The sequence below is a fragment of the Crinia signifera genome, chromosome 5, assembly GCF_055691185.1.
Source record: "Crinia signifera chromosome 5, ASM5569118v1, whole genome shotgun sequence".
Classification (NCBI taxonomy): Eukaryota; Metazoa; Chordata; class Amphibia; order Anura; family Myobatrachidae; genus Crinia; species Crinia signifera.
In genome coordinates this window covers 257,848,677-257,863,154 of record NC_139221.1, presented here as the reverse complement: position 1 = coordinate 257,863,154, position 14,478 = coordinate 257,848,677, and the positions used below count along the sequence as shown (strand labels likewise).

Below are 14,478 nucleotides of genomic sequence, written 5' to 3'. Positions count from 1 at the left end.
GACACTTGCCCCGACAAACCCGGCCTATGTATAAAGGAGTGTTTTAAAATATACCACGCATCTATGGATTATTAGGTTCATCATTTTACCGTGCTTCGTGGGTCTTGCTAATGCCACATAGCACCCACCATTCATTCCACCAGAATCTGAGCCGCAAAATCCAAAAATCACTCCTTCCCTTCTGAGTCCTGCCATGCACCCAACTGGTATTTTTTGGTCACATGTGAGGCATTGCCGTACTCGGGAGAAATTGGGGCACAGATTTTGGGGTGCTTTTTCTCCTTCATACCTTATGAAAATGAAAAATTTTGAGCCAGAACTGCATTTTTGTGTAAAAAAATGTAATTTTTCATTTTCACTGCCCAGTTGTATCAAAATTGGTGAAACCCCTGGGGGTTTGAAATGTACACTATACCCCTAGATGAATTCCCTGAGGGGTGTAGTTTGCAAAATGGGGTCACTTGTGGGGGGGTTCCACTGTATTGGTGCTTCGGGGGTCTTGCTAATGCGACATAGCACCCACCAAAATTCCACCAGAATCTGAGCTGCAAAATCCAAATATCACTCCTTCCCTTCTGAGTCCTGCCATTTTTTGGTCACACATGAAGCATTGCCATACTCGGGAGAAATTGGGGCACAGATTTTGGGGTGCTTTTTCTCCTTCATACCTTATGAAAATGAAAAATTTTGAGCCAGAACTGCATTTTTGTGTAAAAAAATGTAACTTTTCATTTTCACTGCCCAGTTGTATCAAAATTGGTGAAACCCCTGGGGGTTTGAAATGTACACTATACCCCTAGATGAATTCCCTGAGGGGTGTAGTTTGCAAAATGGGGTCACTTGTGGGGGGGTTCCACTGTATTGGTGCTTCGGGGGTCTTGCTAATGCGACATAGCACCCACCAAAATTCCACCAGAATCTGAGCTGCAAAATCCAAATATCACTCCTTCCCTTCTGAGTCCTGCCATTTTTTGGTCACACATAAAGCATTGCCGTACTCGGGAGAAATTGGGGCACAGATTTTGGGGTGCTTTTTCTCCTTCATACCTTATGAAAATGAAAAATTTTGAGCCAGAACTGCATTTTTGTGTAAAAAAATTTAACTTTTCATTTTCACTGCCCAGTTGTATCAAAATTGGTGAAACCCCTGGGGGTTTTAAATGTACACTATACCCCTAGATGAATTCCCTGAGGGGTGTAGTTTGCAAAATGGGGTCACTTGTGGGGGGGTTCCACTGTATTGGTGCTTCGGGGGTCTTGCTAATGCGACATAGCACCCACCAAAATTCCACCAGAATCTGAGCTGCAAAATCCAAAAATCACTCCTTCCCTTCTGAGTCCTGCCATGCACCCAACTGGTATTTTTTGGTCACATGTGAGGCATTGCCGTACTCGGGAGAAATCGGGGCACAGATTTTGGGGTGCTTTTTCTCCTTCATACCTTATGAAAATGAAAAATTTTGAGCCAGAACTGCATTTTTGTGTAAAAAAATGTAACTTTTCATTTTCACTGCCCAGTTGTATCAAAATTGGTGAAACCCCTGGGGGTTTGAAATGTACACTATACCCCTAGATGAATTCCCTGAGGGGTGTAGTTTGCAAAATGGGGTCACTTGTGGGGGGGTTCCACTGTATTGGTGCTTTGGGGGTCTTGCTAATGCGACATAGCACCCACCAAAATTCCACCAGAATCTGAGCTGCAAAATCCAAAAATCACTCCTTCCCTTCTGAGTCCTGCCATGCACCCAACTGGTATTTTTTGGTCACATGTGAGGCATTGCCGTACTCGGGAGAAATCGGGGCACAGATTTTGGGGTGCTTTGTCTCCTTCATTCCTTGTGAAACTGAAAAATTTTGAGCCAGAACTGCATTTTTGTGTAAAAAATGTAATTTTTCAGTTGCACAGCCCAGTTGTATCAAAATTGGTGAAACCCCTGGGGGTTTAAAATATACACTATACCCCTAGATGAATTCCCTGAGGGGTGTAGTTTGCAAAATGGGGTCACTTGTGGGGGGGTTCCACTGTATTGGTGCTTCGGGGGTCTTGCTAATGCGACATAGCACCCACCAACATTCCACCAGAATCTGAGCTGCAAAATCCAAAAATCACTCCTTCCCTTCTGAGTCCTGCCATGCACCCAACTGGTATTTTTTGGTCACGTGTGAGGCATTGCCGTACTCGGGAGAAATTGGGGCACAGATTTTGGGGTGCTTTTTCTCCTTCATACCTTATGAAAATGAAAAATTTTGAGCCAGAACTGCATTTTTGTGTAAAAAAATGTAACTTTTCATTTTCACTGCCCAGTTGTATCAAAATTGGTGAAACCCCTGGGGGTTTGAAATGTACACTATACCCCTAGATGAATTCCCTGAGGGGTGTAGTTTGCAAAATGGGGTCACTTGTGGGGGGGTTCCTAACTTTTAGCATCTTATGGTGCCTAGAAACCTACATGGTGCCTAAAAAATAATCTCATAAAAAGGAGGCTCCAAAATCAAGTAGGTGCTCCTTCTATTATGAAGCCTGTGGTTTGGTCAACGTGCACACTAGGGCCACATATAGGATATTTATGAAAACAAAAGAATTGGGGGAATCAATTTTTAGTCACATTTCTCTAGTAAAATGTACTGTGTTCCTTAGAAAAATGTATTAAAATTGCAAATCTGCAAAAAAAATGAAATTTTGAAATTTCACCTACACTTTGTTTTAATTCCTGTGAAACACCTAAAGGGTTAACAAACTTCCAAAATGCTGTTTTGAATACTGTGAGGGGTGCAGTTTTTGAAATGGCATCATTTATGGGGGTGTCTCACATACAAGTCACTCAAAGTCACATCAGAACTGAACTGGTCCCTAAAAAAATCAGTGTTTGAAATTTTCTTGAAAATTTGAAAATTTGCTATTCATATTGTAAGCCTCCTAGTGTCCAAAAAAATTAAAAGGAAGTTGAAATAATGATGGAAACATAAAGTAGACATATGGTCTATGTTAGTTATTAACTATTTTGAGTGGTATGATTATTTGTCTCACAAGCAGAAAATTTAACATTTAGCAAATTGCGAAATTTTCCATTTTTTTCCGACATTTTGGTATTTTTCACAAAAAAACACAGACTGTATCGACGAAAATTTACCACTAACTTGAAGTACAATGTGTCACGAAAAAACAATCTCAAAATCACTGGGATAAGTAAAAGCAAAAAAAAGTTATCCCCACTTAAGTGATACATGTCAGATTTGAAAAAAAGGGCTCTGTCAGGAAGGCAAAAACATGCTGTGTCAGGAAGGGGTTAAACAAATTGACTGAACGTTTTTGTCCATTTTCCTGGGTTTATGAGCAAATTGCTGATTGTCATTTGCTCCCATACAGTACTGGATTTTCCGTCCTCAAACCAATTAGTTGGATGATTAGATGAAAGTTGGTCTAGTGTGTGGCCAGCTTAAGTGTCTGTTGTAAAATACATGTATACTTCATGTGGGCTTTTTGCTAATTCTTTATTTTTTTGTTTTTTACATTTCAACCAATTATTCTCAAATCGATTGCAGTAAAATTCACTGATTTTGTTTTAGACAAAAAAAATAATAATAATTTACACACACACACACATATATGTATACATTTTTGGAAGGATACACTGGTCAGGAGCCATAGCTATGACTGGCCCATTTTGAAAAACGCTAATATTTGCGTTTCCTTAAATTTGTAAGTTATGCAGTTTTTTTGCACAACATTTGATATCATTTGAACTTTCACAATATTGAGGAGTCCAAGGACCAATTTAATTGCTTAGATCACAGCGAGATCCGTTCATCATTTAAATTCGAATTTTCTTCATACTGTATAGAATCTTACCCCTGATATCATATTGACGAAACGCATTGGGTTATGATTATGATTTCTTCTTATGTGGATTTTATGATCACATAAAATGGAATGAAATGTTTCCATTTTATATTGTTTTTATATTTTATTTGTTATATTAAATGAAAAATTTCCAAAGCGGCCACAGTGATTGATACTACTGAGTGATAATTTGGCCGGTGGAGGTACAATTTTGGCGCACTCTATTAACCATTCTATTGTATATATATTCACGAAATATTAATAAAAAAGCTATAATAGAAAGTAAAATAATTAGGCATATGACACAGTCTGAGAATCCTCAGATACAGATTACAACGTAGTGACCCATTTTCTAGTTAGAAGAAGGGAAGAGGAAACTCAATAAGGGAGTGGTGTGACACACCGTGTAGAGAAAAAGAAAAGAAGCAAGACAGTCAAACAGATAGAAGAGATGACAGAAGAAGGACAAAAGCTGATGGGTGGAAATCAATAAAAAGGATGAGGAAACTCATCTAAACTCAAATGGAGAGGAGGTATTATGTATAGGGGCCACAGATTCTGTTGAAGAATTTGGAGTTTTTTAAGAATGCAAACAATGTATTCAATAGGTTGCGTAAAGCAATTTGAGAAACCATTAAAGATAAAGGAGGAGGAACCAGATATTTTCAGTCAGCAGCTATCTGACAAGTGGTAGCAGAAGCAATATGATGTATTCATTTGTTTTGGTACTTTGTTGCTGTGCGGAGATTCAAAGAGGGGGGAAACTATGTTAATAGCTTTGTGGGGATTTTTGAAATACATATTACTGTACTTTGCTTAGCTCAGTAATGCACTGTTAGTCACTGATACAGGGGACAGCAGGTGTGGACATCAGCTCACACAGCGCTGGTCATGCCCCAACAGCTGCAAAAATGGGGCGTGGCCTCACACTTTCTTAGGGAACAGGCCACACAGGAGTCTCGGGTCGAAAGACCACAATGTTGGGAGATATGTAATTATCATCTTCAAAATGACAAAAAAACTGCTAAAATAGTATAAGAAATTGTGTAGGCCTGCTGTGTTATTTATCTTTTGTAAGAGCAGATATACTAAGCCTTCGAGAGTGATAATGTGGAGAGAGAGAGATACTACCAGCCAATCAGTTGCTGTTATTTTTCAAACACAGGGTAGATGTATGAAGCAGTGAGAAGTGAGTTAGAGAAGTGGCCCATAGCAACCAATTAGCACTGAAGTAACATCTATAACTTGCATAATATAAAATTGTACAGAGCAGCTGATTGGTTGTTATGAGGCACAACTTCTCTGACTCATGTTTCCTCCCTTAGCACTGTTTCTTACATCTAGCCACAGCATACTTGCCTGCCTTTAGTTTCTCCACTTCGGGAGAAGCCTGGAGAGGAGACTTTCTGTGGCAGGAGTGGGGCTTGTCATCATTCAGCCCTGCCCCCATTCCTGTAAATGTCGAGATTTTCGGCTCTTTGGGGAGGGGGTGGTACTTAATTGCTAAATTGACATTTTAGCCCCACCCTTTTCCCAAACATCCGTGAATGACGGTATTTCACCGGCAGAGGGAAGGGGTGTGGGTGGCTGGTTCGGGGGCCCACTAAATGCGGGAGGCTTGCCCACCCTTCCGGGTGGCCAAGAGGGGGACCCTATTTTCGGGTCCCTCCCTTCCAATCCGGAAAGGTAGGTAAGTATGACCTACAGCCTGTAACATGGGAGCTGATTCCGTGATAGTTTATCTCTAGATTTAAAACTCTCCATGGCTTTTGCCTTCTGCCTATGCTTAATGTGCTATTTATTAATTAATATTGAAGCCATTGGTCAACAAAAAATGTTTCCAAATATTATATAAGCCACCTTTATGTTATTCTGTTACAGGTTCTCACGCAGCTCTGGAGACAACTGATGACTGAAATAAGCCCGGATTATAACTCCCTCAGTGAGTACATCCTCTTCTTTGACTGCTAAATTTAGCAAGGATTGCTGTTTTGCTTTTCACTTTGCATCCTCAGTGTAAAATACAGCAGATAATACATTGAATGCTGGAGCAGAATTTATTACAAGATGGCCCTAATTACTGAGACTTGGCAATAGTGCTGGTTTTCTATCTCCACTTACTGCAGTGACGGAAAACTCTTATTATCAGTACACTCTTGCTGAGGCAGCTGAGTGATTCTCAGGCACCTCTGCAACACCAGATCACACAGCGTCTATTCACAGGAGGCAAAGGGACAGGGGGCATGGCCAGCAGCTGACACAGCGCTGGCTATGAATACACAGTGGCAAAACGGACAGGGGGCGTGGCTTTGCGATCATGGACATTACGCAAAGCCACTCTCACTTTACCAAAGACACTCAATCTTTTCGGGAACATGCGCGGCGGGTACGTGTAAGAGTCCCAGCTCGGGACTTAAGACTGTTGGGAGATATGGTAGAACACTTTTGTTTTCATTAACTTTAAGTGACAAAGAAAATAAAATCTCAGATGACATTTCTTGTCTATGTCTAAAGCTAAATACAACGGTTTCAGACTTGAACGCACGTTTTGGACAGGTAGTGTGATGCATTGTGTGTTTTTTTGTGCAGATTGTGAAGTGTTTAGGTACGATGTGCGGCCCTGTGGGTCGTGAGGTCAATCCTCAGATCATGTGTGCTGCACACATGATCTGAAGATGCCGCTAACGACCAGTATGATGGGAGTTTCAAATCTTACAATAGATCTTATGTAAAATGACACACATAAGATCTATCGTGTGCCTGGGAAACTGACGGGGAAATCGTGACACAATCAGGATCAGATGCTGATCGTTCTGATGTATGGCCAGCTTTAGTCATCGTAGATGATGGTCCGATTTTGTGAAATTATCGATTTTTTTGCAAAAAGTCGGACATTTTGCAAAGTCGACCAATGTGATAGCGTCCGAGTTCAGGAAAAGTCAGATGTATTAGCCCATGTTAAATATACAAAATACAATTCGCCAAGTCGGACACAAAACAGCTCTATAAAGTTAGACATAATTAGACCTTTTTTTTGACTGAGTTGTATTTGACAATGTTGTAAATCAAGTACACAATTACAACACATTTGCAACAAATAAATTTTACTTTGATCTCCCAAAATAGGTCATGTACTGTACATGTCATGTTTTAACATTCTTCTATATAAAATGCATCCTATTCACATTCCTAAAAAAAGAATAGGACTCAGTCAGCTTCTGCTGATTAAAATGATATGCAGCATGCCTATAATTTGTGTGTAATTGCATACAAAATATATACTACAATGTAGCAGAACACCCCAGGATTTTTGCCCTTAAGGATAGTTTAAGTAAGAGAAGAAAAAGCATAGGAGGGAAGAGGGTCCTGCCTGTGGGAGCTTACATTGTAAAATGGAGGTTTAGACAGACAGGGGTGACATAGACTGTGTAGAACAGGCATTCCCAACCACGGTCCTCAAGCACACCAATAGTGCTGGTTTTTGTGATATCCAGGCTTCAGCACAGATGGTTTAATCAGAATCGCTATGGTACTAATTAAGTCCCCTGTGCTCAAGCCTGGATATCACTAAAACCTGCACTGTTGGTGTGCCTTGAGGACCGTAGTTGGAAATGCCTGGTGTAGACAGTGACCATGGAACAGAGGTAAAGGTGAGATTTGACTGAGTTTGGTGAAGAAGTGGGTTTTAAGAGCCCGTTTCAACTTTTGTAGAGAGAAGGAGAGACTGAGGGAAAGAGGGAGAGAATTCCAGAGAAAGGGAGCAACATGTGAAAGTCTTGGAGGTAGGAGTGGGAGGAAGGAATCAGTAGGCAGGAGAGGCGATGTGCATTTGGGACAGCATGCCTATTTTCTGTGTGTCACAGTGTAGGGAGTAGGCCGGACTGACATGTCACCAAGGCCCCATCCCCAAGACAGAGATATGTCTGCAATCTGTGTGCCTGCTAAATTACGCCATTGCTGTCTTTTAGCCCCACTGCTTTGTGATGTCACAGGGTGTTTACTGCTTTTCTCATCAGCCTCAAAGCAATAGGATGTGGTGTGATGCAATAAAGTCCCCTACCCTTCCCAGGCTGCGGGAGACTACCCTAAAAATGATAAGCCTCCCGCAGCTTTCAGGAGGCTAGTCAGGTATGAAATAAACCCAATGTTGATAAAAAGGAATTAAATATGCCTGAGTTGATAGGTCATATATTCCATTATTTCATATACTGTATGCCCACAATCTATGGACAGATGGAAAACATATAACGGAAAACAAGAGGAGGGTGATTCTAGTTGACTTTAAGCTGGAAAGCTTGCAGCTTACAGAGTCCTTGTGGCGCCGTTCCGGCAAATACATGCCCCCACTGCCGTTTCTCCTCGCAACCATGCAAGGGGATGTGTTACACAGATACAATGCCTCACATGTGCCCGCAGGAAATGATTCGATGGTCGCAAACCATCAAATAATTTATTGTGTCTTCGCAAATATAAGTCAGTGGAGACTGACCTATATTCGCAGGCGCCGGGACGAAGACAGGGCTGGCAGCTGACATCATGTGACATTAGCAGCCCACCCTAACCAGACTTTGTCCTGCCTGCATGGGAATGCTCAGCATTTTCATCGGGACGCCAATAAAACTCTGGGCGTTCCCATGGCCAAGCAGCACCACCGCCCCTGACCGCCCCGTGCCATCCCTCCCCACTGCGAAGGGCAAGGCAACATTGTAATTCGCAGAGGCCACTCACAGTTGGGGTTAGCATAAGAGTTAACCAGATTCGGGCCCTGAGTGCTGCCTTTTCTGTTATAACTTCTGTATTTTTACTGATTTCAATGTGCTGAGGGCTATTATTTCTGGCTTGTGTGTTCACTCTGCAGTTATTTCAGAAACGTGCATATTTTGCTATAGAAACAATGTAATATATTAGTGTGTTTGCTGTTCTTTACCGATGCTCACTAGACTTTAAGTGCTGCTAACAGATACACAGCACACAGGAGTATTAAAGTATAACCCAGCCCAAGGTTCTAAGTATAGTTTTTAACCCCTTCCTGACAGAGCCAGTTTTTGCCTTCCTGATAGAGCCATTTTTTTCAAATCTGACATGTTTCACTTAAGTGGGGATAACTTTTTTTTGCTTTTACTTATCCCAGTGATTTTGAGATTGTTTTCTCGTGACACATTGTACTTCAAGTTAGTGGTAAATTTGGGTCGATACAGTCTGTGTTTTTTTGTGAAAAATACCAAAATGTCGTGAAAAAATGGAACATTTTGCAATTTGCAAAATGTCACATTTTCTGCTTGAGAGACAAATAAACATACCACTCAAAATAGTTAATAACTAACAAAGACCATATGTCTACTGTCACGGCTAAAGGGCTGGATGGAGTCGTGCGGTGCACAGGAACCGGAGACGGACCAGGAGGAGTAGGATTGAAACGTGCAGGTTTAATAACTGATTTCATAAATGATAAACTTCACTCAAATACTTCTTTAAGTGACAGTTGGAATAAATTAAATAGAGTCCAGCACAATACTAATAACGGGCAGGGAAATCTGGAAACGTATACTTGGTGAGCCAGAGTACATAGATGAGGATCCGGAAGGAGGTTGATTTGATGACAGAAGAAATGGATCCGGATGACTGAAAGATGATGGAATGAATGAGTTGTATGAAGGAGGACAGCGGAAAGCTGTGCAGGGTAATTCTGGGACACAAGCAGGAACAAGCACTAGGTAGGACTTGCAGCATTGGTGTCAGGAGAAAACTTCCTTGTAGCAAGAAGCAGGGAGCAAGGCACCAGAGTCAGGAGAGAAAGAGCCAGGATCCGGGAATCAGCTAGGAGTTGTGAATGACTCCAAAGACTCATTGCACTGACACTGAACAGCCTAGGCAGATCCCCTATATCCCCAGGGGATGGCTGCCATTGGCTGTCAGCACAGGATGAGGAGGGAACCTCCACTCTGGGCCAATCTGTCTCCTGCCCTCAACCAAGATGGCGACGCCGGCCTCCCGGCACCACTACTGCTGCCATCCCTACCCAGAGCTGCTGCTACCCGCACACCGCAGACCGGAGCCTGCACACGCTAGCCGGCGGCGGGCGCGGACGGGTGAGTACTGTACCCGCCGCGCTCCGTCGCGGCTACGTGTGACAGTACCCCCCCTTTTCAGGGTGACCCCAGGGCGCCTATGGGCCTTGTGCGGATTTCTCTGGAGAAATTGCTTTACCAGTTTTGGAGCGTGCAAATCAATGGAATCCACCCAAGAGTTCTCTTCGGGACCAAACCCAACCCATTCCACCAGATACTGGGTACGAGAATTGCGGCAACGAGAGTCTATAATGCGTCTTACCTCGAATTCAGACCCACTTTCGGAGTTAATCTTGGGCGGTTTGGGAATCTTCTTTTGATAAGAGTTCAACCTTAAAGGCTTGAGGAGGGACACATGGAAGGAATTCGAAATCCTTAGGGAAGGAGGAAGTTGAAGTCTATAAGCGACAGGATTAATGACTTGGATGATAGGGTATGGCCCAATGAACCGGGGAGCCAGCTTCATAGAGGGCAGACGGAGGCGTATATGGCGGGTAGACAGCCATACCCGGTCTCCGACTTTCAATCTGGGCGCTGCCCTTCTTTTCCTGTCTGCCATCCTCTTGTATCGGGCGGAAGATTTAAGAAGAGCGGTGTGGACATCCGACCAGATTTTAGCAAAGCGTTGTAATGAAGTGGTTGCTGCAGGAACTTCGGAAGAGGATAATTCTGAGAAATCCGGAGATCGTGGATGTTTGCCGAATACTGTAAAGAAGGGGGTGGTTCCGGAGGAAGAGTGATAGGAGTTGTTATGCATATATTCTGCCCACGGGAGAAGATCCACCCAGTCATCTTGGGACGACGAGACAAACAGTCGGATAAAGGCCTCCAAGTCTTGATTCACCCGTTCTGTCTGGCCATTGGTCTGGGGATGAAAGGCAGTGGAAAACTTGAGTTTGACCTGTACCGCGGCACAGAGAGCTCTCCAGAACTTTGCAACGAACTGTACTCCGCGGTCGGATACAATCTCTTTGGGCAGTCCGTGAAGTTTAAAAATGGTTGAGATAAATAGCTGAGCCAGTACTGGAGCAGAGGGGAGACCTTTTAGTGGGAAAAAATGGACCATTTTCGAGAATCGGTCGACCACTACCCAGATTGCGGTATGACCTTTTGAGGGAGGTAGTTCGCAAATGAAGTCCATTGACAGATGGGTCCATGGTTCTGTGGGAATGGTTAGAGGGCGGAGAGGACCAGCGGGAGTTGTTCTGGGCACCTTATGCTGAGCACATCTTACACAAGAAGCGACGAAGTTGGTTACGTCGTGGCGGATGGTTGGCCACCAATAAGAACGTGACAGGAACATCAAGGTCTTTTGTGCTCCTGCGTGCCCTGCGAAGCGGGAAGAATGTGCCCATGACAATATTTTCTTGCGGAGTTCGGGGGGAACGAACGTTTTACCTGGAGGAGGAGATGGCTGTACGGTTACTTGGGCGAAGACCAGCGGATCGAGGATTGGACGAGGAGGTGTCTCTAGGTCAGAGGTCGTCTCAAAGGAGCGGGATAGAGCGTCTGCCTTAGTATTCGTGGTTCCAGGTCGGAATTTAATTTGGAAGTCAAAGCGTTCAAAAAACATGGCCCAACGGGCTTGGCGGGCAGTAAGGCACTGAGCCTGTTTAAGAAAGGACAGATTTTTGTGGTCTGAATACACGGTGATCTTATGCCGTGCCCCCTCCAGAAGGTATCGCCACTCCTCTAACGCAGTTTTGACTGCAAGCAACTCCTGTTCCCCGATGGGGTAATTCTTCTCTGCCGGGAGGAATTTTTTGGAGAGGAAGGCACAAGGGTGTAATTCTTGATCCTCACCTTTTTGTGACAAGATGGCCCCGATCCCTTCCGAGGATGCGTCCACCTCGAGAATGAAGGGCCTGTCGAGGTCTGGTTGGAGGAGGATTGGTGCCGTTATGAATGCTCTCTTTAACTGCTGGAAGGCAGAGGATGCTTCTGGCGACCATCGGCTTGGATCAGCTCCCTTGCAAGTGAGAGCAGTGAGGGGAGCAGCGATAGTAGAGAAGTTCCGGATAAATCGCCGGTAATAGTTTGAGAACCCTAGGAATCTCTGAATTCCTTTGAGTGTTGTGGGGGCTGCCCAGTCTTGGATGGCTCTCACCTTTTCTGGGTCCATTTCTATCCCAGTGGCGGAGAGAATGTGACCCAAGAATGGAATGGACGTGACCTCAAAAACGCACTTCTCCAACTTGCAGAACAGTTGATTTTGGCGAAGACGTCGTAGGACTTCGGACACTGTCTGTCTGTGAAGTTGAAGATTTGGAGAGAAGATGAGTATATCGTCTAGATAGACTACGATGGAGTGGTACAGCAAGTCCCGAAAGATATCATTTACAAACTGTTGGAAGACGGCGGGGGCGTTACAAAGGCCGAAGGGCATCACCAGGTATTCATAGTGGCCGTCGCGCGTGTTAAAAGCCGTCTTCCACTCGTCACCTGGACGGATCCGGATCAAATTGTAGGCCCCTCGCAAGTCCAATTTAGTAAAGATTGCTGCCCCTCTGATCTTGTCGAATAGTTCTGCGATAAGGGGTAAGGGATAGCGGTTTTTAATGGTGATGTCGTTCAGGCCCCTATAGTCGATACATGGCCGAAGACCGCCATCCTTCTTTTTCACAAAGAAAAACCCGGCCCCGGCCGGAGAAGTAGATGGTCGAATGAAACCTTTGTTTAAGTTCTCTTGAATGTACGAGGACATGGCCTCAGTCTCAGGTAGCGACAGGGGATAGATGCGGCCACGAGGAGGGAATTTCCCGGCCACCAGCTCTATCGGGCAGTCCCAAGGACGGTGAGGAGGCAGGGTGTCGGCACCACCTTTACTGAATACATCTGTAAATGAACGATATGGTGCGGGTATCGACAAGGGTGGAGCTGAAGAGGATGAAGGATAGTTACCCTCACGTTGTGGATGGGTCTGGTAGACCGGAAGGATCTGAGGAATGCAAGTAGACTGGCAATCTGTTCCCCAGGCCTTGACCTCCATATTGGTCCAATCGATGTGTGGGTTATGTTTGGAGAGCCAGGGAAGGCCCAGGACCATTTGGTGTGAGGACTGTGGAAGAATGAAGAATTCGAGGGTCTCTTGATGTAGAGCTCCTATGAGCAGTGTCACCGGGGTGGTCTGATGGGTGATTTGTCCACTACGAATTCGACTCCCATCCACTGCAGTGAGGACCAGCGAGTGATCCAGGGGTTGCACAGGCAGGGCATGTTGGGTGACAAAAGAAGAAGAAAGGAAGTTTCCCGCTGCTCCAGAGTCCAATAGGGCCTGAACTCTTTTTCTCCCTTGGGGACACACAAGGGTAACCGGAATGGTGGAATCAGAAGAAGAGGGAGATGGAAGCAAGACTCCTAATCGGACCTCCCTCGGGGAGATTAGGAGCGGTCGTTTCCCGGCCGCAGCGGGCAGGAAGCCAATAAGTGAGCTGAGGAGCCACAGTACATGCATAGATTATCTCGCCGTCTTCGGGACTTCTCTTCGAGAGAGAGACGGGAGCGGTTGATTTGCATGGGCTCATCTGTTGACACCGCAGGAGGCGGGGTTGGTTTGGAGGCTGGTGCGATATTGGAAGGAAATCGAGGGCGAAGGCGATCAGAGCGATTCCTCTCAAGTTGGCGTTCTTGGAGTCGCAGATCGACTTTGTTACATAATGAAATGAGTTCAGCCAGGGTGGAAGGAGAATCGCGAGTTGCTAACTCGTCCTTGATGCGCCCGGCTAGGCCGTTCCAGAAGGCAGAAACGAGAGCCTCTTCGTTCCATCTGAGTTCGGAAGCCAGGGTTTGAAATTGTACGACATATTGTCCCACTGGGCGACTGCCCTGACGAATCCTTAGGATCTCTGTGGCTGCGGAGGACACTCTGCCAGGCTCGTCGAAGATGCGACGGAAGGAGGCCACAAACTCTTCATAGTTATTGAGGATGGGATCCGCACGCTCCCAAAGGGGGGACACCCACTCCAGGGCTGGACCCGCCAGTAGGGACACGATGTAAGCCACCCGAGTCTTGGGAGAGGGGAAATTGGAAGGCTGGAGGGTAAAATGGACGTCACATTGATTCAGGAATCCTCGACACCCCCTCGGGGACCCGTCATATTTACTGGGGGTTGACAGGTGTAGATGGTGAGGAGCAGCTGGCCCAGGGGGAGCAGCAGAGGCCGAAGCTCCGGAGGTTGGTGCTGCTGAAACTGAGGGAGCCACCTGAGGTGATGACAAGGTCTGGAGAAATTGAGCCACTTGACGCTGGGTAGTCTCTACTTGTTCCAATCGAGCCATGATGCCTTGAAGAACATCCGTCATGGAGGCCTGTGCTTCACCCGATTCCATCGGGTCAGTGCAAACTGTCACGGCTAAAGGGCTGGATGGAGTCGTGCGGTGCACAGGAACCGGAGACGGACCAGGAGGAGTAGGATTGAAACGTGCAGGTTTAATAACTGATTTCATAAATGATAAACTTCACTCAAATACTTCTTTAAGTGACAGTTGGAATAAATTAAATAGAGTCCAGCACAATACTAATAACGGGCAGGGAAATCTGGAAACGTATACTTGGTGAGCCAGAGTACA

At 45.0% G+C, this 14,478-nt stretch overlaps 1 protein-coding gene across 2 annotated transcripts in view; it reads left to right on the top strand.

Annotated features, from left to right (window-relative positions):
• The window catches only part of JCAD (junctional cadherin 5 associated), a 111,593-nt gene that overhangs the window by 39,766 nt on the left and 57,349 nt on the right, over positions 1–14,478 (top strand). For both annotated transcript variants that reach the window (XM_083188899.1, XM_083188898.1), the window contains exon 3: positions 5,723–5,783. The gene's annotated coding sequence lies outside the window, so the exon portion shown is untranslated. The remainder of the gene's footprint in view (positions 1–5,722; positions 5,784–14,478) is intronic.